Genomic DNA, 9,476 nt, shown 5'->3' with positions numbered 1-9,476 from the left:
TGTGACCGACCTAAGGCCACCTGGTAACTTCGTGGCTGAGTGGGGATTTGAACCCTAGTCTCCCAAGTCCTAATGTAGAGCTCTAACCATTATATCACACTCGGTTTAGGCAGAGGAGGCCCAGAATGACTACAAAGGTTCTGTCGTGGCAGCAAAGCTTCCAAGCCCACATTTTGCTAAGGAAATTACAAGAAAACGACCCAAGAAGGCTTGCCAATGACTCATTCTTATGCCCACGGAGGCAGTCAGAGAGCGGGCAGCAAACTAGGTGCGAGTGGGAAAACAAGAGAAGCATTTTAGGACTTTGTAGTCATGAAATAGGCAGCTTTAGTTTGTCCTAAAATAAATTTATGGTTTAATTAAAGGTAAATGGGCTCTTGTAATGGGGAACACCAGGACATGAAAAGAGCCTTGCTGGATCAAGCCAATGGCCCATGTAGGCTAGCATCTTGCTCTCACAGTGGCCAACCAGTGGAAGCACCCAAGCAGACCATGAATGCGGCAGAAATCTCCCCACTTGGGATTTTCAGCAAGTGGCCTTCCAATGACAGAGGCAGGAGATAGTCACCATGTCTAGTAGCCGTGAACAGCCTTAAGCTCTGTGAATTAGTCTAAGCTTGCTTAAAGCCATCCAAGTTGGCCATCTCTACATCTTCTGGGAGTCAATGTTTAACCATGCACTGCATGAAGAAGTCCTTTGTTTTGTAGGTCCTGAATCTTCCAACATTCAGCTTCATTCAGTATTCGGAGTTGCTCCATCCCCTTGATCATTTTAGCTGCTCTTTTCTGAAACCTTTTTTTAAACTCTGCAATATCTTGTTCTGGGATGAGGAGACCAGAACTGTATAGGAAGAGTTGTAGGCCAACAGCCAAAAGAGACAACCTAAGATTTCTACCCAAGCCAAAGGGACCATTTGAAGTAAAAGTGTGATGAGGAACCTGTGACCCTTTAGCCTTGTTGGACTACAACTCCCATCATCCCTGACTTGTTGACCACACTGGCTGGGGCTAATGGGAGTTGGGGGTCCAGCAATATCTGCTGGGAACACAGTTTCTCCCTTCTCTGAAGTTAAAAAAAAAATCCCAAAAGAATACAGGCAGAACAGTCCTTTGCAGGGTGCGGCAGGGTGTGGGTGTGTGATCAATGATGGATCAAATGCCAGCTCCCAAGCCAGCTGGCTGCATCCTGGTGGGAAGGTAGAATGCATTGGCTTTTAAAATAATCATTCCCCCCCCCCCCTTCTGCTTTAGTTTCTTCTACCGTCACTTGCCACTCCCATAAATTGTATCAGGGAGGAAAAAGCTACACCAGCTCCAGGACAGGCATGGTCCTCCAGTTCTTTCAAAATCGCTAATATTAGAGCTGTTGGGTGAGGGCACTGTCTAGAAAAGACCTTGAAACCTGCAGCCAGACTAGTAATACAGAACTAGATGGACCAATGACCATTATAGAGCCTCTTTGTATGAATATACATCCTCACCTCTTTAGTATGAACCATCATTGTGAGTCAGTGGGCTTGCCCTATATAGCCCTGATTTATTGATCTGCAGTCTGATCTTACATTTACTCAAGTACAAGCTCCACTACAGTGGTACCTCGGGTTACAGACACTTCAGGTTACAGACTCCGCTAACCCAGAAATAGTACCTCGGGTTAAGAACTTTGCTTCAGGATGAGAATAGAAATCGCGCAGCGGCAGTGGGAGGCCCCATTAGCTAAAGTGGTGCTTCAGGTTAAGAACAGTTTCAGGTTAAGAATGGACCTCCAGAACGAATTAAGTTCTTAACCCGAGGTACCACCGTACATTTAAAGGACTGCCATTTTTAAGTTTGGCAGAACTTTAAAAATGGAAAGCATAATGCTGGTGGTCAACAAAAGAAGTTTAAACGCAAATCTAAAAAAAATGTAGTATAAACACCGACAACTGGGAAACACTGGCCTGCGAGCGCTCCAATTGGAGAACAGCCTTTGCCAAAGGTGTCATGGGCTTTGAAGATGTTCAAACTCAGGACCAAAGGGAGAAACATACTAAGAGGAAGGCACGCTTGGCAAACCCTCACTGTGATCAACTCCCACCCGGAAACCAGTGTCCCCACTGTGGAAGGACGTGTGGATCCAGAATTGGCCTCCACAGTCACTTATGGACTCATTGTTAAAACCGTGTTTATGGAAGACAATCTTACTCAGCTACAAGTGATCATCAAAGAAAGCAGAAAAGGTCTGCCTTCCAATATGTGCTTAGAATGGCAGCCTTCACTGGAAAAGGATTTATTTTATTTGAAGTCAGGTTTTGATCTTTCACCAAATGTTACGACAACACTTAGGAACATTTGTCTGTTCTGTTCTGTAGCTGTTGGCCTCGGCGATTTCCTCCAGAACATGACCATATCCTCCCAACCTTATCTGATTAAGCAGGATTTAAGTGACAGGGTTTGGGCTTTGATGAATTTAAGTCAAATGTAAACATAGCCACCGGGTTTCCTCCACAGAAGTGGAAGCTGATATTCTATCCAGCTGAATATCCAATTGGCGAGAATTTCCTTTATTATATTGTGTGTGCACTTTTTTAAAAAAAAAAACCAATCCCTTCAATTGCTGACGTCAGAAATAACTTGCTTCAGTATAAGATTTCAGTGACGTCTAAACATCAGAACTGGTTTTGTTTAGCTAGTTATAACAAGATCAGGCTTCAGTTACGTTGAACGAGGTGAAAACAGTGAAATGATTAGTTGTAAAAACAGATGAGAAACTGCAAGGTTTTGGTGGCTACCTACCTCTCATCCACTGCAAAGACAATCATGGTGAAGTATCAGGATGCTATTTGGGGAGGGAATTCTGATCGGGATTTCTAATATGCAGGGCTTCTGCATTACATATAAGTAGCAGAAACTATAAATCATGCTCAATAAGAAAAACATATGGAAGTAATTTATACAGGTTGCAGACTCTTGCATTTCTTGGTTAACAATTTAAAGTATAACATACTGTGCAATATTGTTTTCATTGGGACTTACTTCCAGGTACGGTGTGCATAGAAGTTCAGCCTAAATCATGGGTGAGCAAACTAAAGCCCAGGGACTGGATCCTGCCCAATCGCCTTCTAAATCCGGCCCACGGAAAGTCCGGGAAACAGCGTGTTTTTACACGAGTAGAATGTGTCCTTTTATTTAAAATGCATCTCTGGGTTATTTGTGGGGCATAAGGATTCGTTCATTTCCCCCCCTCAAAATATGGTCCGTCCTTCCCCCCCAAGGTCTGAGGGACAGTGGACCGGCCCCCTGCTGAAAAAGTTTGCTGACCCCTGGCCTAAATGTATAATATTGTTAGGTATTTGGCAGTAGCTGCCTGTTTTGTAAATCTTACTTTTACTTTGTGACAGCAGAGGGCACTCAGTCTGTGTAAAAAAAATAAAAGTCCTATAGACTGATTGCAGCATCATAAAATAAAAGCCAGAGCCAAGAAAAAAAAGATCGGTTGGAAAATGCAAGTAATAATAATAGTTCATTTTCTTGGCTAATTGGACATTAACAGCCACAAAAGCTCAATAGGACTATTTATTTATTGCAAGGTATTTTGAAGCCACTTTTCTGGGCAAGCCCATCCAAAGAGACTTACAATATTTAAACCCTCCTACAAAGGGACATGGGTGGCGCTGCGGGTTAAACCACAGAGCCTAGGACTTGCCTATCAGAAGGTCGGCGGTTCAAATCCCCGCAACGGGTGAGCTCCCATTGCTCGGTCCCTGCTCCTGCCAACCTAGCAGTTCAAAAGCACATCAAAGTGCAAGTAGATAAATAGGCACCACTCCGGCGGGAAGGTAAACGGCATTTCTGTGCACTGCTCTGGTTCGCCAGAAGCAGCTTAGTCATGCTGGCCACATGACCCAGAAGCTGTACGCTGGCTCCCTTGGCCAATAAAACAAGATGAGCGCCACAACCCTAGAGTCATCCGCAACTGGACATAACGGTCAGGGGTCCCTTTACCTTTACCTTTTTACAACCTAAGCATAGGATGGAAGGGTTGCCTCCTTGTTAGGTTTCTCAGAGACAGTGGCGTAGCGTGGGGGGTGCCAGGGGTGCGAGCCGCACCGGGCGCAACATTTGGGGGGGGCGCAAGTCCAGAGGGAAGGAGGTAGAAGGCGGACACCCTTGGGCGCCCCCAGCCGCGGGCGCGCTGCAGCCGCGCGCGGAGTTGGTGCTGCCACAGGATTCCCAGCGCCAACACGTTGCCCAGCAGGCCGGCCGCGAAGAGCAGCGAGCCCGGCAGCGCCGACTGGCCGCCCTCCAGGTGCCGGTTGGCGCGGCAGCGGTAAGCGCCGCCGCCGTCCATGGAGCCGGCGGCGGGCGAGAGCGTGCGCCTCGACGGGGCGGGCAGGGCGGGACGCGTGTGGGGCGGCGCGGCCGAACGAGCCGTGCCTATGAAGGGGCGCGGGGCGGGGAGGGTGGCCAGGAGGGTGGAGGGCCTCCCGCAGACGGGGCGGGGGCTAAGAGAAGGAAGCGCTGGCCTCGCCGGGAGGGCGGAGAAGGGGCCGTTTGTTCCCACGGGGAGCCGGGAAGGAAACGCGGCTGTCTGTGGGAAGGGGGCGGGCGGGAGCAAGCGAGAGGGATGGAGTCCTTTTCTAGACGGCAGGCGGCAAAGGGTCGAGGAAAGGAGAGGTACTGGGGCTTAGGGTTGCCTGGCAAGGCACCTCCTCTGCCCCAGAAACCCTCACCTGCAGCGCCGAGAAGGTTGGGTACAGTGGTCCTGCCGAAAGGTAAGACCTGGTTTATAATTACTTAGTCCACACTGAAAAAGACTCATTATTCTTAAGGCATGTGTGGTGAGACACAGCCAACCTCCTTACAACGCAGTCTGCTAGAGGCAGACTTTCAAATTTCAACGGCGCCCTGCGCAACACAACAAAAATTGGCACCCCCATCCACATCTCTCGACTTTCATTATAAGCCATTGTTGCAGCCCCCCTGCAGTGCCCTCTCACTAGTGTGATAACCAGTTGCGCGTCCCTTAATCCACCTCTGTCACTGCTCCATATTTGGACAGCGTTGGGACAGGGTGATAGTAGCGAGGTTGGGGTAGGGTGGTTGCACCAGTGGGAGCATCCAGTGGCGTAGCGTGGGGGGTGCAGGGGGGGCCGGCCGCACTGGGCGCAACATCTGGGGGTTAGGGTTAGGGGGCGCAAATCCACAGGTTAGGGGGCGCAAATTACTTGCCTTGCCCCGGGTGCTGACAACCCACGCTACGCCACTGCTCAGAGAAGCTCCACTCAGCTTTGGGTTCACCAAAGAGCAAGACATATCTCTTGTTTTTCTGGCTTCCAGCATCAGCAAAAATGCCCATACAAAACTCCCTGGCTATTGTTCTGCTACCTTGCAAGTTGATGTTGCTTCCAACTGGGTGAGAGGAGGTACCCTCACTTGTTTCTATTGCAACAGGGTCACTTCTTTCTAATGTAAATGTCAGTACAGTAATTAAGTGGCCAGCTAAGGCCATTACCATAGGAACTGGTTTGTCTGGTTTCCTCTTATATATTCTGTCTTCACCTACAGAGGATCATGGGTTTGGAAGGGACTCCTGCGTATCATCCAGGCCAACCCCCCCAAAAAAATATTTTGACAGCATAACCCCCTTTTTTGTTTTCTGGGTTCAACAACAACCAGCGCCAAGTTAATGGAGTCAAAAGAAAAACAGGGTGCTGTGATGAAGAACATTTTATCTGGACCATAGAAACCTGGGCTTGAATTCTTGCACAGTGCTACTGTATTTTTGCATGTGTTTGCACATCTCCATACAAACCCTGGGTCCTGCACATCCCAACTCTAAGGAAACAATGTTTTGTTCAGTAGCGAATAATGGCTTGGGCATTGTCAGTGCTGTTGTGGGAAGAGGATTTTTGCTACTGCTCAAACGTCTGTTTTACTTTTTTTACAAAAAAGCTGGATGGTTGCTCCCCAGCAGACAAGAAGTCCATCATTCATTTGCCAAATGAGATTTGCACAGGAGATGGAAATTAATTAGTGTCAAGGCGGTCTGGAATAGTTCCTTTCCAGTTCCTTCTTGGCAGCAACCTCTGCTAAAGTGTGGAGTCCTATGAGCCTGGTACCATGTCTGCAATGCACCCAATAACCAAACAATAGCTCAAGCAATCAATGTTCCTTCAGAGACTTCAGCCATGTAATAGACAGGTGGAGCAGTCAATACAGAAATGTGTTTTTTAAATAAATACAATAAAATAAAAATACTAGTTTCTCCCATGACGCATCTTAAGGGGTTTTTAACAGAGTTGTTCATATTTTGCAGTTCTGCGCAAGCAGCAATATTAGCCTTGGAGGCATAATTCAGCATCCTGAGAACCTCATGTTTCATTATTTACTTACACTAAATTAAAACAAGTTTCTAGCTCTTCATAAACCACATGCCCTTGGAGATAATGTGTTGGGGGCCTGCATTGTCATGGGCAGGGCCAGGGTTATGCTAATCATAATTTACAGCAACAGTAGAAATAGTCATAGTTCTTGCAGCAGCGTAGCATTGGTTGCTGGTGCCCAGAACAGACCAGCTGCCAATGCCACCGGAGCCCCCCCTCCTGAGTCAAGCTGCGTTGCCTTCCTGCACAGGGGGGAACCTGGCTGGCTGACGCCTTATCAAGTGATTCCCCGCAGTGCCTACACTGGGGTCACCCCTTGTCTCCTTCCTTCCCTGCCCACTCACTGTGCACCTGAACTGCTCTGCCATCTTCTCCAGGGCAGAGTAGGGATCCTGTGGAAGCCAGCTCCTGCCTGGGGGCACCTGGTTGCACCCCCTCAGAATTTTGTGCCCGGGGCCATGGCCCGCCTGCCCCCAATGCTACCCCATTATGTCCTTTCCATCCTCCCCACTCCTGAAAGCCTTTTGGCAATGCCTGCTTCTTGCTGCTGTGCTTTGACTTTAGATGGATTTATTAATTTTCCTAGCTGTTCCATGATTTTGCCTTCTGGTGTTAATGGCTAACTGTGATCTACCTTAAGTTTCAGAAAGGTGGGGTAGAAATAGTTTACATAAACAAATGGAACCCTATGCAAATAGTATGGACGGGAGGTGGGGCTCAATAGCAACTGATGCTCTTCGGTGACTGCAGCAATCTTATCATCTGGACCACCTGGGGTTGGATGCTGTACATGCCACATCTGGGCATAGAAAAGAAGAAGAATCAGGCAAGTTAGTGGCAAATCCAGAATATGGTCCATTGAAATAGACAACTCCTCAGCCCCAAATTCTTGGGAGCTTGTTATTCATTGCTAGAAGATATTATTGAGGTCAAAAAAGTAAGCAAGAAGTAATTATAATAAGAGGTCAAATGAATAAGCAGCTCTCTCTAGTTCATAGAGAGAGCCTATGCCTCCTATAAAAAAGGGAAGAAGCTAAATATAACCAATTCAGCAATTGACTAATTATTCCACAATTGCCCATCATAATACCAGCCTTTTAAGCATCTTTAAGTATGGACTAGCACCTATAAAACAATGATAGGATAATGATCGTGGGACTCAGTTGCTGACAGCTTGCAGCGGCTGGATGAATTTTGATCCTGAAAAAGTAATTGATGCATCCTAGCTGTAAACAGAAACAGAAAACAGAAACCAATACTGTGCAGAGAAGCCAATAAATCTAACTCCCTATAAACCTGATGCACTCACCTTTATTATTGATCGTTTTTCATCACTGGCCTGCCCAATATGAGTTAAGGCTGCATTCCCGCGTACACGTATTTGGTGTACGCATAATTGCAGTGAAACATATTTACATGTAAACAAGCATAGGAGCAGTTTGCAGATGTGTCTAGGAGGGTTCCCCCACCGCACCCCACCAGGATCTGTTTCCTAAACAGCTCCTAATGAAAATGTTAAAATGACTGGCTTGTACTGTGTCGTCAAATAGGAGATCCTGTTGCAGCTGCAGGCTAGCTACCTCAGTCAAGAGCTGAAATGCCACAATAATGGCCCAAAGGGCTCTGAAACCAGATTGACTTTCCCATATACAGTGGTACCTAGGCTTACAGATGCTTCAGGTTACAGACACTTCGGGTTACAAACTCCACTAACCAGAAAGTGGTTGCTCCAGGTTAAGAACTTTGCCCCAGGATAAGAACGGAAATCACACGCCAGCAGTGCAGCGGCAGCGGGAGGCCCCATTAGCGAAAGCACGCCTCAGGTTAAGAACCGTTTCAGGTTAAGAACGGACCTCTGGAACAAATTAAGTTCTTAACCCGTGGTACCACTGTATATTCAAACAATCTCCATTATGGATCCATTAGATCACTGAGATATTGGAGCAAGCCTTCTTAGTTGTGCCATGAGACCAGCAAAAAGCTACCAGTCAAATGTGCACTAATAACATTTTACACCTGTATCCAGAGACATTCATTTTTGCACATTTGTGGGGAAGTTATACATCACATTAAACAGCTGTTATTCCACACTTTCCAGCTAATTGTCCCATCACTTTCCTTGATGGAAAAAGTCCCATTTTTGGAGGGAGGTGGATTTATTGTGCAAGTGCACCAAATCAACTGTAATTCCACAACCTGAATTTGTCAGGTGACTGAATGCCACTCAAAAGCACTGACAGTCTGGAAGCACCCTCTGATACAGTGTAGCTCAGAGAGAGAGAGAGAGAGAGAGAGAGAGAGAGAGAGATTCTTTCAGGCTAATGCAACACTGTATTTTTTCCCATTCACTTACACTGATTTAAATAAATCTGTTCTTTTAATTTGATGTTTTTGTCTAGCCACAGTATCTGCAACCTAGCCATTTTCCCAGGCTCACAACTGAAAAGGAAATGACAGCTTGGACAGCTATAAACAAGCGGTTGTTTACAAAGACTCTTTCCACTCTTGTATATTGCGAAGGCAAAAATAAAATAAATAAATGTACAAATAAGGTGCTTTTAAAAGGGGAAGTGGTGGCGTAAATCACCTAGGTGTACATCATTTGAAAGGTTCCCTCCCAGCTTCAGCTTCCTCAAAAGCAGCCCACAGTTGTTGATTTTAAAAATAAATAAAACTGGATTTTAACCCTACTGGTGCTGTTCACCAAAGGCAGATCATTTCTGTGTCCATTAGTTTATTAAATTTATATCTCACCTTTCGTGGAGCTCTAGGGGGCATACGTAAAGTTCCCAGGCAATTTCCCATCTTGACACTGCTTAGTTTCAACAAAATTGTTGCACCATGTGCCTTCAGACATGGGAATACTTAATTATATTATTATTATTATTATTATGGTTTGGGGGAAGGTTCCTACTGTGGATGGTTGCAACTTGAGAATTTCAGGCCCCACACTCCTGTGGCTGCACAAAGCTGGTTAAGCTGTTCCATTGTTGTCATCCACACAAGCCCAACAAACTGCTTATTGCAATAATAACTAGATACACGCAGCACTATTAATAGAACGTTCTTTATTAAGTAACAATTGTGCCAAAACATGCTATGAAACAGAAA

Source organism: Podarcis tiliguerta, assembly GCF_965153285.1.
Source record: "Podarcis tiliguerta genome assembly, chromosome: 5".
In the NCBI taxonomy this organism is placed as follows: Eukaryota; Metazoa; Chordata; class Lepidosauria; order Squamata; family Lacertidae; genus Podarcis; species Podarcis tiliguerta.
The sequence above is the reverse complement of the archived record's forward strand: the minus strand, read 5'-3'. Positions refer to the sequence as shown.